Consider the following 16,338-nt stretch of genomic DNA (forward strand, 5'->3'; position numbering starts at 1 on the left):
AAAAGTCTGATAGGCTGATAAGCGCAGTGGGCGGGAACAGCAAGTGACGCAACTCTCCTGGTAGACTAGACTGTCTCATTTCAGTTTGCTTTGTGGCCTTTAAAGGATGCCGCCTTCAAATATCGAGCCTTGCGTTCAAAGTCTGCGGCCTTTAAAGGATTCAGACCCTGGCTGTTTCTCAATGTCAAGAAAGGATCCTCAGAAGCCAGAATTTCGAGGATGCTACCTTATCGACATCTGTCGAAAGACTGTTCTAATGTCAAGGTTCCTCGGAATTGCAACCAAGGACTGAGTCCTTCTTTCCAAAAATATGGGTGAATGTGTATCCTTCGCGCTCTCAAATCACCCACAATCCTATGCGCGCAGCGCCGAAAGCACACCTTTTTACTGACGTAAGGACGCAATGACGTGCACTTTCTAGCCTGTTCCATTTACTTGTTCTCCAAATTCTAAAGAGGAGCCTCACTTGGAAAGACCAGTCCTGCCAAGGAAGTATCCTTGACATTGAGAAACAGCCGCTGTCTGTTCTCGTGCCTGTTTACATTGATTATTTCCCTTTGGACTCCAGTTCCCATCATCCTCTAAGCTCCCTCACCTGTTTTGTGTTTGTCATCATCCTCACCTGCCAGCCATCATCCTCATCATCACTTCATTTAAGCTCCCCATCTCCCTGCTGTTGGTTGTCCATTCTCCTTTGTATTTAGTGTGCGTTTTCTGCTTGTCTTTTTATTTATTTATAATTGAAGTTTATCATTTTTATTCATCCTCCGAGTCTCAGTCATCTCCTTCCACGCACACGCCTAACAGTGTGCTTCAGTAGAAGCAATGAAAACTGACCTTTCTCAACAGTCAAGATCAGTCACTAATGTATTTACTGTAACCTACAGTACACATTTACTTTTGAATCCTATATTTTCAGTGTGCACTTTGAAAGCCAACTTTGCTGATATGCGCAGAGATGCTCAGTATAGAGGAGAATAAAATCATCCTGATATAGGTCACTGGGTTTATTAGAAGAAAAAGCTGTGTAACGTCTAGCCGGGCGCGAGGGAGGAACCATAGGGGAGTCCGCCAGATTTTGGGAGTAACAGGAGGATAAGAGCGGAAAGAGAAGAAGAATAGATAAAGAGTTCAGAAGGAAATGGAAAACTGAGATTGCCTGTTGATATTAAAGGAGAAGGATGGGCAGAGAACAGGAAGAGAGATAGAGGGATGGAAAGATAGAAAAGAATCAGACAAGCAGATTTGTGTAGAAGTCTTCTGTATTTTTTTATTTCTTGAGATGTTTTCATCTGAAGATCACAGGTGTTCAGACAGCTACAGTTAACTGTTTAGCTTCAGTTGAGTGAATCAAGAGAGCTTTTTAATTACATTACGTCTGCCAGCATTCGAGGTCGTGCCAGCTATTTTGTTGAGACTGGAATTGGAGCTTGTTTATAACCCATTATCTCTCCCTCTCTGACATCACTCAATTGGCTTTACCTGTATGATTCATGCATGCAGAAAAACAAAAAGCTTCACATGTCTTAGTAGCTATTCAAACTCCTTAAAAGAAAACACCATCGTTTTTTTAAATATTTTACTATGTTCTTACCTCAACTTTGTCTAATCAATACATACCTATCTTTTTTTTCAATGCGTGCACTTTTTATCTTTGTACAGCGCCTCGTGAATGTGTTAGCATTTAGCCTAGCCCCATTCATTCCTATGGCTCCAAACAGGGATGAATTTAGAAGCCACCAAACACTCCATGTTTTCCCTATTTAAAGACTGTTACATGAGTAGTTACACGAGAAAGTATGGTGGCACAAAATAAAACTTTAGTTTGGAGCCATAGGAATGAATGGGGCTTGGCTAAATGCTAACACATTCAAGAAGCGCTGTACAAAGATTAAAAGTACACGCATTGAAAAAAGATAGGTATGTATTAATTCATCTAAGTTGGGTGACCCCGAATAGTCGAAGATTCGATGCATCGATAGGAGAAGCCTGATTCGACTACCAATCTCACAGTCGAATCGTCGCAGATGTGTTATGAAATGAGGATCATTCAATTTTGGCCGTATATGGGTGCACACATTATCTGATTTCATTTCACATATAACAGCTTTCTCCCAATATATTAATATATAGCATATTATTATAATCCTGCAAATAAAATGTGAAGAAGTAGCTTTCAATAAATATTTTTAAAATGCGTTAATAAATCCATCAACCCCTGTGACCGGGCTACACGTCCATAAGAGGTTCCTATGTTAATAAACTATTGCCTGTTTGTTTCTACATTCAAAAGACAAAGCTGGCAATTCTGGCTATACTTTAGTTCTTTTAATAATTTATTTTATTTTATTTATAAATCACTCTGGGTTATCTTGATTTATCTATTTGGCTTGTGTTTTGTTTCCGTGCACTTGAGGCATTTTGCACTTTGTTCTGCACTTTCTTACTTCTGACCTTATTTTATTTTTTTTTAAATTATTTATTATAAACGTAAATTCTGATCTAATTTAAGTCTGTACATTTTGGATTGCTTTTTGTTGTATCGATGTTGCGCTATTGCGTGCTGGCCATGTTTGCGCATGCAATTTAGGCAAACGCGGCGCGCTAGGTGCTCTGCGTCTCATTCTAGGAGTTCATCAAACTAAACATTAAAAAACGGATGTTTTTTGATGGGAATACGTTTTTAAAATGTATTTAAAACGTAGTGGTTATCTTGTCAAAAGTTAAACTACAAAACAGGTAAGCCGTTTCTTAAAATTTCGGTCCGAACCTATATTTATGCCTGACACGACTGTCTTTCTTGTGATTTAATATTATGGTCGGTGTTCACTTTCGAATGATAGCAAAGAGATTCCTGAAATAAATAATTTCATCAGGTCTTTTTTGTATCTAAAGTGAATACAGAGATGATCAAAGTCAAAGCAAGCAGGTATTTCTGTGTTAAATAATAACGCGTAGTGTCTATAAAATCATTAATTTCAGTGTTTTTTCAGTGTTTTTTCTTGTTATAAATTAACGTTTAATGAATTGTGTATATAAAGCTTAGTTTTTATCATTTGCAGTAACAATCACAAATTATTTGTCATTTCTCATTTGTCGTTTTTTTGGGGTCATGCCTGCTTTGACGCGCTAAATCTCCAAATTAATTAAAAACTGTAGCCGGGGTTTCCAAGGCAGGATCACCTTTGTTATATTTTTAGGTTTGGTTATCAAAAAGTTTTTTTTGTTTGATGTTCTGTAGATCGTGGCTTTAAAATGTTATGAATAATTAAACAAATGTTGCCTTACATTTTACCTTAAAATATATATATGCATCGTCAGTTTTGTCTTCGTTCATCACTTGAAAGACAGTTTTGGTCCCTTTATCAGAAAGTTGTTTGTGTGTGTTGCTTGTGAAAGAAAATAAAAGTTACCCATTTCTACCTGGTCTGACCCCCTCCCAACCCATGCACACACACATAGATGATTCGACTATCGGTCGACTATGGAAAGATTCGACAATTCTGATTCGAATATGTAAATCCTTAGTCGAGGACACCCCTATAAAACATAGTAAAATATTGAAAAACAGTGGTGTTTTCCTTTAAACTTTTTCTTTCTTTGAATATAACTCAAGGAAATTTATTGTGTTTGCATCCATTTGCATCTATTTGTTAGAATGCAAAAGCTGCCCACAATCCAGAAAAAACTGCATATATAAAATTGGCTGTACTTAGGGACTGTTAACAGTTTGACAGGTCGATTAGTAATATTGATTTTTTTGTTGTGTATTCATTTCAAAAGTGGTACTTAAATTGACATGCTGGGCTTTAGTTGTTAAAACAGTTTGCATATTACAACCCCTTTTGGTAAGAATAGGTGGCCACATTTAGAAAGGCATTTTTTAAGACACAATATCAAGTAAAAGAAACATCTATACATGCCCACAAAGTAAATCATTGTCATTCAGGCAACCCACAGACTAATTAATAATGAAAATATGTCATTTTTAGTTGCATGGCAGCATGTTTTATGTGTGTCATGCCCTACACCCCAAAAACCATAATTACAATGCATATTACCAGAATTTATATTGAATCTCAGCCCAGTATCGTAAAAATGAAATATAAACAGCTCATTATATTTCTGCTTCTTGCACACAGAATAATCTTAGAGCAAACAAACTTTAGTGGATGTGCAAAAAAGGCTTCATGGCCACAAGAGATGCAATAAGCACCGGTTTAGTTCCCGTCTCAGACAGGTTATTTCTTCATTAGAGACGCCACATGTACTATAAATACGTGACTGTTTCTACATTATCTGCGGGCAAACACAGTGCACTGTGGGTTTTTAAATGCAAACCACAGTTTCTTCAGAGACTAGCCAAAGACCCTGAGGAACAGCCTGCAGACCACATTTCACATTAAAAGATATATTAAAACACCCGCATAGTAACACATGAAAACATTGCCCTCAGGGCAACTGTATCTCATTGAGTAATTTCTTTGTTATTTCTGATTCTAATAGTAAAATGTGATACCTTTGAGCGTACAAGTGAATATTCCTCAGTTTAACTGAAATAATTTATAGACAAAATGTATGTATTATGTGGTCTACTACTTTAATTCTCTCATGTTATAGTGAATAATGTTGGATGCATTTATTCTATATTTAAAGTTGCCATAAAACGGAAGTAGCAATTGTCTTATTTTCCCTGTGGTGACGTACAGTATACAGACATACGTCTTCTGAAATAAAAAAGGTAGGGCTGGACTTAAGTTTGTCCATCAAGAACTGATTGAATCGTTTGAAGTTTGGTCATGTTCTTATTTGCTAATTGCTGCAATCTTTTCTCAGGCCCCACCCACCTGCCATACCTTATGACCAGAAAAAAAGAGATTGTTTAGAGGAGGAGTAGAGATTTGCGTTTTTAAACATTTATTTTATAATTAAACATTATGAGGGCACATGAATAAAAAAAAAGTCATTTGTAAAAATACCACAATATTCCAAAACAAATTACAGTTTTTCATTTTAACTTCATTGCGACTTTAAATATATGAAGAGTTCAGATGCAAAATCTTCTAAATGCATGTTTTTTGTAAATGGGCATTTTTATTAGCTCCTTTGTAAAAAAATCTGTAATTTCACTTCAGTGGCAATGAAAAGGTTGTAAGTCAGTAATTGAACAAATATTACTTTACTTGTCTTTGGTTTCTAGTTTGTCCTTCGCTGCAAACCCCTTTAACTGCATGCACTTCTTTTGGAATGGTCTCGAGACCGATTTCTGCTTTCTCTGACTTGTCTCGAACTTGTTCCTTCAAAGACTCGGTCTTGACTCAGTCTCGGACCACAGTGGGAGGTGTAGGACTCGTAATTTCAGACCGAGTTCTCGAGACCAACACATTTTTTTATGTTCACATAAAAAAACACACAACATATAACAATAATAATTAAAAAAAAAATTATGATACTAAAACCATAGTCCATATTAAGACGTTAAGACTGATCCTCTGAACAATTCCAAATCTAGCTAGTCTGTAGGCATAACTGTTGATTATTAACTGGGGTGATATTAAATCCTGAATATGAAAACTGACATGTTTTTATTGTCTTGGTCTTGACTCAGTCTCGACCCCTAAAGGACTCGGTATCGACACAGACTGGCTTCCTCAAAGACTCGGTCTTGACTCAGACTCGACTGTATTTGAAAACCAACAGACTCGGTCTCGACTCGGACTCGGCATAGGCGGTCTCTTCCAAGTACTCTTCCAAGTACTCACAAGGGAATTTCATAAGTTTAAATGAAATCCATGGTCGTTTTTTTCCAGTCCCACCCTATCTTTTCCAGTCACTCTTCATTGGCCTTTCTAGATAATGGTAAAGGCTCAAAAATTCAGTCAATATCCTAATATATTTGGAAAACCTCCTTTAACTGGGTGAAAACCTCTTGCAGCTCGACAAAATACCCTATGCACAGTCACTTTTGCGTATTCCCTCAGGGGCAAAAGCCCATCTGGTGCTGCACTGGAAGCCAATGATCCCTATCGGGCTAAATGACTGAGAATTTTTTCATAGACGTTGCTTACTTGAACTTCCCCGGATTACAGTAAATTATGTCTGTCAACATTGTTGAGGGTGTCAGCTTATACACCGTCACGTAAAAGTTGCTTCACCGTAAAGTGCTTCACATAAAACCTTTAAAGATACATGGACCACTTGGGCGGTAATATAATACTATTGTCTATTACCAAATCCAATGCATTAGGCTGAAAACAGGATAGCAGCCTCCAGGACGGTGCACATGGCTCGGGAATCAAGGAGGTGCAGTACGCATCGGGGGCTAGGGTGGTGCGGGTAGTTAGGTGGCCAAGGCAGTGCAGCCCACAACGGGGGCCAGGGAGGTGCAGTCTGCACCTGAAGCCAAGCAGGGTAGGGCACTGGGCTGAGTTCAAGGATGCCAGTGGACGGTGGGCTGGGAGTGTCTCTGAGGCTGGGTTGAAGTAGAGGTATGAAACATAGTTCCAACGGTAGAGATGACCCAAAACAAAGTTCACTGAGATCATTAGATTCATGGCAGATCTCAGGGATGAATGGGGGCTCTGGACAAAGTTCAAAGGAGAGTAAGGGCTCTCAAGGAGAGCGAGCGTGGCACTCACAACCAACAACTTAATGAGCGTGTCACTTGCGACCAACAGCTGAGCGAGCGTGGCACTCGCAACCAATAGCCGAGTGAGCGTGGCATTCGTGACCAACAGCTGAAATTATCATAAATAAATGATCATAAAGCCCCATCTGAAAGCAGTAATTCAGAATCGCATCACCCCAGCTAACCAGATGAGTCATGTCCATAATGGTCCAGAACGTATTCTTGACCAAATAGGCAGGTTCCCCATCTACGATGCACGGCGGTGGGGGAACCGGTTCAGGTGGATTAAAACCAGAAAAAAATTTTGATTTTAGAAACATGAAAGGAGAGATGTGTCCTTCTGTACGCAAAAGGAAGTTTGAGGTGACTGGACTAATGATCTTAGAGACAGTAAACGGGACAATTAATTTATTTTGGCAAATGTTGCTTCAGCAGCGCTGTACCACTTGAAGGTCGTTTTGGTGGATATCAAGGCTGTCAGAGGGGCGACCAGTTGGCTGTAATTGCGAATGAAACGCAGGTAAAAATTCCTGCAGAGCTTTACAAGAATCCGGAATTGGCCAATGTACCACAGCCTTAACCTTAGTGGGATTCATGCGGACCCCCTCGGATGACAGAATGTACTCCAAAAATTGAACAGACAGACAGCTGTGCCCCTAAAGAGCGGTGTGGCCGAACAGCAGTGTAATTACGAAGGCCACCTTAAATCAGGGTTTCCTGCAGAAAATGTGTTAGTTAAGGTGGTAGGGTTGGGCGGGTGGGCGTGCTGAGGGGGTGGCAATCAAAGAGGCGGGGCGTAAGCGTCTTGATGAAAATTAAAATATTTGTTTTTCTTAATTTTGAAGAAACTATGAACACATACTAGATTATTAATGAATTCTAACTGCGTGGTAAAGTGAAACTTAAGGGTTAATTAACACAAACTTAAGCAGATGTTGTAGAACTTCTGGCGAACGATGATAGATAGCGCAAAAATTGTAAAAACTGATTATTTCCCACTATTTATTACATTATCTTAAAGAAGTTTAACTACTGTAGCATGTAAATAATGCACATAAATAAAGTGAGCAAGAGCGCTCAACAATTTTATCTAATCAACAGGCACGTGAAACCCTAGCAGGTTGCTCAAACAACAAGCTAACTTACTTTAAAATTGCAAGAACTACAGACTAATACAATAACAGGTTTAAATAAACCCAAAAATAAGTTCACTTACAGTTTCCCCGGACACGCGTTTTATCAACTGGCTATCCTCCAGACATGACGGACAACGTCTTATTTAATTTCGGCCATGTGGTGCACTCGCAGGCTCGCTGTATGAAGCGCGTCCATGCTATTCCCCGAGATGTTTTATCAACTGGCTAGTTATCCTCCAGACAGTGACGGTCCGGATCACGTCTTTCTCATTTCGGCCATGTGGCGCGCGTCCCTGCTCGCGGTGTGATGCGCGTACGCTCAATTCTCAGAGATGCATGTTTTTTTTGGGCGACCTAGTTAAGGCGGTAGGGTTTCCAAGCTTAGGCGGGCCGCCGTAACTGAAATGTGCTGCGGGAAACCCTGGTAATACTCCAGGCGTCAGATCTATTTCAAATAGTGACAAATCCACCGGACAGAGCTGAGCTGTAAGTGGAAAATACATTAGGAGATAGACAAGACATGAGTAAACCAAACAACAATCTGACAATGAATCATACACATGTAACGTACATGTAACGAATGCTAACAAGCGATAGATGCGAGTAATAAGCCAGTGCTGTCAGCCCCGAGGTTGTGTAGAATAGCAACCCAAGTAGGGAGATGTGACCCTGTCGTACATGAGACGCACACACACAAACAGGACATTGCGGGGAATAAGAACATGACCCATGAACCATGACGGGGCGCCGTACATATTCTATTCTTGTGTGCACTTAGGACTTTGCTGAAAAAGAGACTTGGCACTTAACTGATTCTGCCAACAAACCGGTATTTCTGAATGGCCTGAGGCTGGGATTAAGTGGATTTGAATGAATACTATGAACAAGCCAAGAGCATTATCGGCATTATATGTATTTTTTATCAAACTTTACTCAAATCCAGGTTCTGAAAATGACAGGAGAACATTCAGCTTCAGTAGTTTGAATACGAACTTTGAAGAGATGTTTTGCTTTGAACTTCCACCACCATTGTCGAAAAGGTAGTTTAACCCCTTTGGTATCTTAAGTCTATTTAATTATCATTTGTGGGCAACAGTTAAGCAGGACAAAATGTAAGTTATAGTTTAAACAGAGTTCAATTGTCAACAGAATTTTTTTTTACTGTAGCTACAGTACAAAACGGAAAAAACTGTCTGAACCAGAGATCTGGGCACAAACCCACTCGTTTCGCCAATGGTAATTTTCCCTATAGTTGCATGTATTCACAGATTTGTCATCGTCTGAACATGAAAAACAAATGTACGTGAATGCTGTACTTCACATACATACGTCAAATGTAATGCGTTCATGTCACACTGTCATGTTATGTGGCTGTAAAAGTGTTCAGTCAGCTTTTCAGAAAGGGTTCTGGTCAGGAATCGCCTTACACGCTGACTGACTCGACTGCGGTTTTGGGTGGTTGGACTTTAGAGTGCTGTATGTTTTTTCCTCCTTAACGGATTGTGGTGTGGAGTTGGTTATATGGATCTGATATTTTTTGCATTTATATGTCCTTATTTATATGTGCATGTGGAAATTTGGTAGGAATATGTGAGGACGTTTAGGGAAAGGATGTGGTCTTATATATATTCTCAAAACTAGATGGTCTGAACACATACTGTATGGAGAGAGCGATACCTGGTCACCTTCACTAAATGTATTATGACTACACAACTGCTATTCAACTATTGGCCATTATTGACCATTGTGGCTAAAGTTTTGGTATTTTAGGAAGGATCTGTGTGTATGGTTCGTGTTTATGTGTGTTTGAATATATTTACAGACATTGAGCGTGTCTGTGGTCAGTGGGTTTGGTTTTTAGTAAGGGTGTGTGTGGGTGTGTATGTGGTTTGGCTCAAGCGTATATGTATGTATGCATTTAGAAAGGGTTTGTATGGTTGGTGCTGCATGAGGTCGGGTTAAGCATGTCTTTTTAGTATTTTGCAGGTGCTGGGGTGGTCAGGTTTCCTGTGTTGTTTGATTTTCATCTAAAATGCAACATTGCACTGAATCAAAGTCTGGCTTCATGGCTTACTTCAGGTTTATTGCTGCAGACCTGTCTGTAGACTCAATCCAGAGACCTGTCAGGCGAAAAAGAAAGACAGAGAGATATAGAGGAAAAGAGAGCCATGTCCATCAGGTTGCTGAGACTGGCAGCCTGTGCACCTGCTGAGAAAGAACTATAAGATATTTGTGAAAGTGAACTACAGTTATGTCAGTAATGCAAGCTAAAGTCTTATGCCACCGTTACATTTGTTATTTCAGCAATGGTACAAAATAATGACCATATTTCTTAGTCTTTTTATTAAAATACATCCAGAAAACACAGGAAATTTGCAATCATTGGTATTAATAAGCAGCTTTTATAAGCTACATGTAAATTAAAGTATTTAGTGTGAGCTGCCTTTACAATTAACCAATAGCAGGAACCTGGTTCTCTTAAAGGATTAGTCAATTTTCTTAAAAATAATCCAGATAATTTACCACCACCATGTCATCCAAAATGTTGATGTCTTTCTTTGTTCAGTTGAGAAGAAATAATATTTTTTGAGTAAAACATTCCAGGATTTTTCTCATTTTAATGGACTTTAATGGACCCCAACACGTAACAGTTTAAAATTGCAGTTTCAACGGAGTTTCAAAGGATACTAAACAATCCCAAATGAGGCATAAGTGTCTTATCTCGCGAAACGATTGCTATTTTTTGAGAAGAAAAATAAAAAATATGCACTTTTAAACTACAACTTCTCGTGAATCGGTCCTGTGACGCGCCAGCGCAACCTCATGTAATTGCGTAATGCCGTGGAAAGGTCACGTGTTACATATATGAAACGCACATTAGCGGACCATTTTAAACAATAAACTGACACAAAGACATTAATTAGTATCATTCCACATACAACAACGTCAGAACGGTCCCCTTTCTCCACACTTGTAAACACTGGGGCGTAGTTTTGCATATGTCATCTGTGACCTTTCGGCATGATGATGTATTATGTGAGGTTGCGCTGGCGCATCACAGGACCGGAGATAGACGAGAAGGTGTAGTTTAAAAGTGCATATTTTTTATTTTTCTTGTCAAAAATGACAATCGTTTCGCTAGATAAGACCCTTATGTTTGGGATTGTTAAGAGTTCTTTGAAACTGCAATTTTAAACTGCATTAAAACTGTTACATGTTGGGGTCCATTTAAGTCCATTAAAATGAGAAAAATCCTTGAATGTTTTCCTCAAAAATAATAATTTCTTCTCGACTAAACAAAGAAAGACATCAACAATTTGGATGACATGGTGGTGAGTAAATTATTTGGATTTTTTTAAGAAAATGGACTAATCCTTTAAATCTAGATTTAATAGAAGCTAATTTTAATGTAATGACTTCATGACTTCAGTCTCCTCTATAAAACAGTTCAAGATGTGCTAAATACTGACTTTTACGTTTTAAAATTGTGTGTTTTTTAAATTCTGTTTACAGTATTTTCTGTTGATTTCATAATAGAGGCCAAGGGGACTCTGTTACACTACAGTGGTTTACTGTACTGAAGAGAGATAGATAGAAAGTGAGAGAGAAAATTAAGTCGATTGTAAGCCCATCCACAGTGAAAACTCATTGGTCTAGAAAGAGAGACCAATCAATGCTCTCTGTCACTTTCTCTTTTGTTTTGTCGCTTGCTATATTGTATGTTAGTCTCTTTAGACTGAGACCTTGAAAAAAATAATTTGAACTCAAACTCAATTCTCAAATAATTGATTTCTGGGATATATTACATCATTTGCATGCACCAGGGTATTGCTATCAATACATGTAAGACTCTCGGAACGTCCAGGACATCCCAAAGCCCAACCCTAATAGTAATAAAATGAATTAATATTAATTAATAACAATACAACATTATATATGCACGCATTTCATATGCAAGGGACCAGCATTTAGCCTATTGTTTTATAAAGTTGGTTTCATGTTTGCTAGATGGCAGAACTCAAACCGAACTGCTGGGAGCTATTAAATGCTTTTCCCAGACAAATTCAATTATGCCTTGGCCAGGGCTTGACTTGTGTGTATGTCGTCTGTTGTTTGGTTTGTGTTGACATTCACCTTCCCTAGAACACTGGAATACAAAGTAGTCGCTAAACCCTTTTGTTTGTGTGTGTAAGTCTGTATATGTGCGTGTCTGTTATTCAAGCCCAGAGTTATGAATGCTGAGCCAATTCACTGGTCTTTAAGTTGTTTTTGTCTGTTTGTACACATGCAAGGCACAAAAATAGAACTGCATGCCAATTAATGTGTGAGAGAGAGTGAGAGACTACTGCAGGGTGAGAATAGCTCTCTTTTTTATTTAAACACATTTGCATGCCATTAAGAGCAGTACAAACATACATTTTGAAATGGGATCTCTTCGGGGCACATCAAAAGAGAAACAAACGACGGAGAAGCAAACTGGAAAATTGTGAAAGACGACATGAGATAATACTGAGAAAACAGTCGCTGTAAAACTTGTAAATATTCTCATTTTGTTTGTTTGTCTGCCCCATCCATCGACTTGGACTAGACTTCAAACACCGTTTAGACTACTTCTGTCCTCGTGTTTGCCTTTGTTGTTGGATTGTTGTGAATATACATTACAGGCTTAAGTCTAAGGGCCCTATTTTAACGATCTAAGCACATTGTCTAAAGTGCACGGTCTAGACGGACGTGTCCGTTTCTACTTTTGCTAATTTAGTGACGGGAAAAATGGTTTGTGCGCAAAGTGTTGTTTCTTTTCTCCTAATGAGTAATGGGTGAAAAACTAAGTGGAGGAATAAGAACACCAGTTTAAGTTTGATATAAAAAAATTGTGTTGTTTTCTTTTTTATTGAAACTGTTATTTTTTTATATTAAAACCTTTAAAACTCGTTTTCTTTCAGTCATGGAAGTAAAATTAGCAGGCTTTTAATTGATGTAAGTTAATGGATAGCCTACACGATCTGTGTTATCTCAAGAAAAGGTTTGTACTCTAAATACTTTATTTGTAACAAAAGAATTTATAAAGAATTTACAAACGTGTGGAGAGCCTTCAGCAATCGGACAGCGCCATGAGTGCTTTGAAAAGCATTACTTAATAAGCATGACTTAATAATAAATACTCATTTATGTCCAAGAGACTCAATAATAATCTTTTACATTTTAATCCTTTAGTTTTTCATATTTTAAAATGATTATGTGCTGTTGCGCATCAATGTGATAAGCAAACTTGCGTTGTGGTGAATGTGGTCCCGTTTATAGGCGCATATTACTACCGCGCTTATTAAATAACAAAAACAATATTGCGGCAATGACTTTAGACTTTAGATCAGGTTTTTGTTGGTCAATGGCGTAGTCAATTTTAGTTGCCTCAAAATAGCAAAGCGTCAACAATGCGCCTGAACACTCCTCATTTTCAGACCATGGGCGCAAAATTGGGCGCAAATGCATTTGCTATTTGAACAACGCGGCGTTAATCATGAAAATGATAATTGCGCTGAGTTGAAACTTGCCAAAGACACTTGCGTCGCACATTGCGCCGGGTGTATGATAGGGCCCTATGAGTGCACACTACTGTTAAAACAAAAAAAAACATGGTTACTTTAGTTAAACATAATGGTAATTAATACAGCAAAAAACATTGTTACTACAAATTTTCTTAAGGGCTGTGCTATTTTCCAACCAATTTTTTATTTTGTGAATTACATTTCATCAGAAATGTCATTCTTGGGTCACTTATGACACTTTTCAACTTATTGGTACGACTTTTCTCGGTATTACTCGTCTCGGCTCGCTTTACTTTGGCTTTTAGGTTTGATTCCACTGCAGTGTAGTACTGCTTAGTTGGTGGGATTACACATTTATTGACTTATAGTTGCTCTGTCTTTACTGCCATGGCATCATCGTAAACACAATAAAAAAAAACGCACAACACAGGAGCAATGGAGCATTTCTAAAGAATTGTGTTCTAGATTCTCGGCCTGTGTTTTTTCCCCCAAAAGTACGAGTTTGGGAACTCATACAACAAAGCGCAGATGATGACATCACTTGGTTTGCTCAACAGTGCAGGAGGGTAAGATAATCTTACATTTAGCAGTGATGCTGGTGGTGTCGATTCTCTGACCAAAAAGTTATCTTCACGTGTTTACTGTACACATCACATTTTAGTATCGGTACATCTTGCTTGGAAAAAGTAACAGGTAAAGATATTTGCATTTGATTGATTATATTTTTTACACAAGCAACACACACATCTCTGCTATGAAATGAAGATTTGAAGTTTGTTTCTAGTACTTACCATTCTTCTAGTACTTACCAAACATTACAGAAGTGCAAACGTTACAACTTACCCCATAGGTGGGGTTAATTGTAACAGGCAGGGGGTTAGTTTTAACACTTGCTAAAAATTAAGTTTGCAGGCAAATATTTCAATACTATTTTGTCTTGAAGTGGATATTGTTTATATATTTGTCTATAATAGACAGGTATCCACACTGTATTCATATACACTTTTCTAACAATAGTTTAATTATAAATGGATACAAATGTCTAAATATGTGAGGAAAAAGAAGCAAATTATGACAAAAAACAAATTTTTATATGTGACCCAGTCTGTTATAACAATAGTATAGTTTCAAAATGAAATTCTGAGATAATGAGCATCAAAATCTGATTTAAGCCATTCATTTCATTATGACTAACCTTATTCAATCAATATTAAAGATATGAACAAAATAAATTTGACAATTTTTTTTGATAAGACAGGCACATTAATTTTGTTGGCAGCCAGCAATCATTCGTGTGTAGCTTATTTAAAACAACGGCAAGAATTACGCTAACGTTAGCGGTTTTCATATCGTAAGTGCTGAAGGGGTTAGTTGTAACACAGCGTTACAATTAACCCCGCTGGGTGAATATTTTCAAGCCCACCAAAAAAGTTGCTAAGATCTGCAGACATATTTCAAAACGATGCTATGTTTTAGTCAATAAGACACTGATTAATATGACATTGCATTGGATTTGGTATCTTACACACCCAACGTAGAAACCGAAAAAAAACATATGATGAAAAAATTTACTTATATGCCACCAAAAACCTCGTTCATCAATAACTCTCCGGAAAAAACATTATACATTTCCAATAATTTGCTGGAGATCGTCTTTTGGCAGCGTGAAAAAAATACCGGAAAAACAAAACGCTCAACCTTGTGCAACAATGTAAACAGTCCGTGTTACAGTACAACTAACCTCGTGTTAGTTTTTATCCCGCCCAACCCTACCATACCGTGCCGTGGAAAAGTGCTATTACTGTCACATGGTCATCCATGGCAACCGAATTGCCTTTAAAATCAGTCTAAACCTCATGTTATGCATGGTGATGTGCAATGTCAGATTGTTGGTTGTAGTAATCCTGCAGTATGATTTCTAGTATTTCTGTCTAATAAAGAGCCAATATGAGAATAGCCACAGGTAAGGAGGGGTGTAAGAAAATATTGATTAACGTGCATATTGGGATATTTTGTTTGCTAGTACTGTATTGATTCTTAAAAATGCAATATCTGTTTTTTTTATTAAACAAGATTCATTGCAGTTTCGTTTTTGACCTTATATCCCGACCACCAGATAGCAGTCATCTTATCTCTAAGCTTCAAGAGTAACAGGAAGTACTTGCTACGGTTTGAATATGGTTGTGTGTTCTTGATGACAGCTTTCCTAAAATTATATCCTATTCTATTCCAAAAATAAGAAATATCCCAATATATCGTATCGCCAGAGTCTTGCCGATACACAGCCCTACTCGTGAAAAAAGACAGATTTCTGCTTTATTTTTAACACAATGGGTTCGGAGAGGTCTGATGTCAGTAGTGTTATTCTAAGATGCTGACCCTGATTAAATCTTCCCAGCTGTCACAAGTTCCTGTTTCTAAGCAACCACATCTCTTGTTTTCTTCATCCTTACAGACATAAAAATGATGGATTACATTTCACATCCGTTCTCTCCCAGCTGTGGGATGTGTTTTGTCTTCTGATTAGCAAGATGTTCATAGCTAATAATCTTTGACCACAATCCATGAGTTTATTCAGTCAAGTTCATTTTAAAAGTTTATCTTTTAGAGTTCAAAAATGTTAGTTTTTGTTGCTTATGATTGGAAACATAGGAATATTCTTTGTAACTTGTACTTACAATAATCTCTGTTCTGATTCATACTGTAGGTATCTATAATATGAATGTATAAAAAAATATGTTTATTGACATGCAATGATTGATTTGTTTATGTAGCAGTGCATGTCGGTGTATGTGTTTGTTGAAATATTATTGATGTTTGCTGCATGTAATAAACATAATAAGAAATGGCTTTGATTCATATGACAGCTGATGTGCATTGTAAGTAGCAGGTGATTGGTTTTATTAACATGTATTTGTATATGGCCTTGAGCAAGTAATTATTCAAAAGAAAACTAACATGAATTAGAATATGAATACATGAGTAAATAAAATATGTGCATTTTTAATTAAGGCACAAATCATAATAA

At 37.7% G+C, this 16,338-nt stretch overlaps 1 protein-coding gene across 1 annotated transcript in view; it reads left to right on the forward strand.

Annotated features, from left to right (window-relative positions):
- The window catches only part of ltbp1 (latent transforming growth factor beta binding protein 1), a 132,654-nt gene that overhangs the window by 33,394 nt on the left and 82,922 nt on the right, over positions 1-16,338 (forward strand). The gene's annotated exons all lie outside the window — the stretch shown is intronic.

Source organism: Misgurnus anguillicaudatus, chromosome 7, assembly GCF_027580225.2.
Source record: "Misgurnus anguillicaudatus chromosome 7, ASM2758022v2, whole genome shotgun sequence".
Lineage (NCBI taxonomy): Eukaryota > Metazoa > Chordata > Actinopteri > Cypriniformes > Cobitidae > Misgurnus > Misgurnus anguillicaudatus.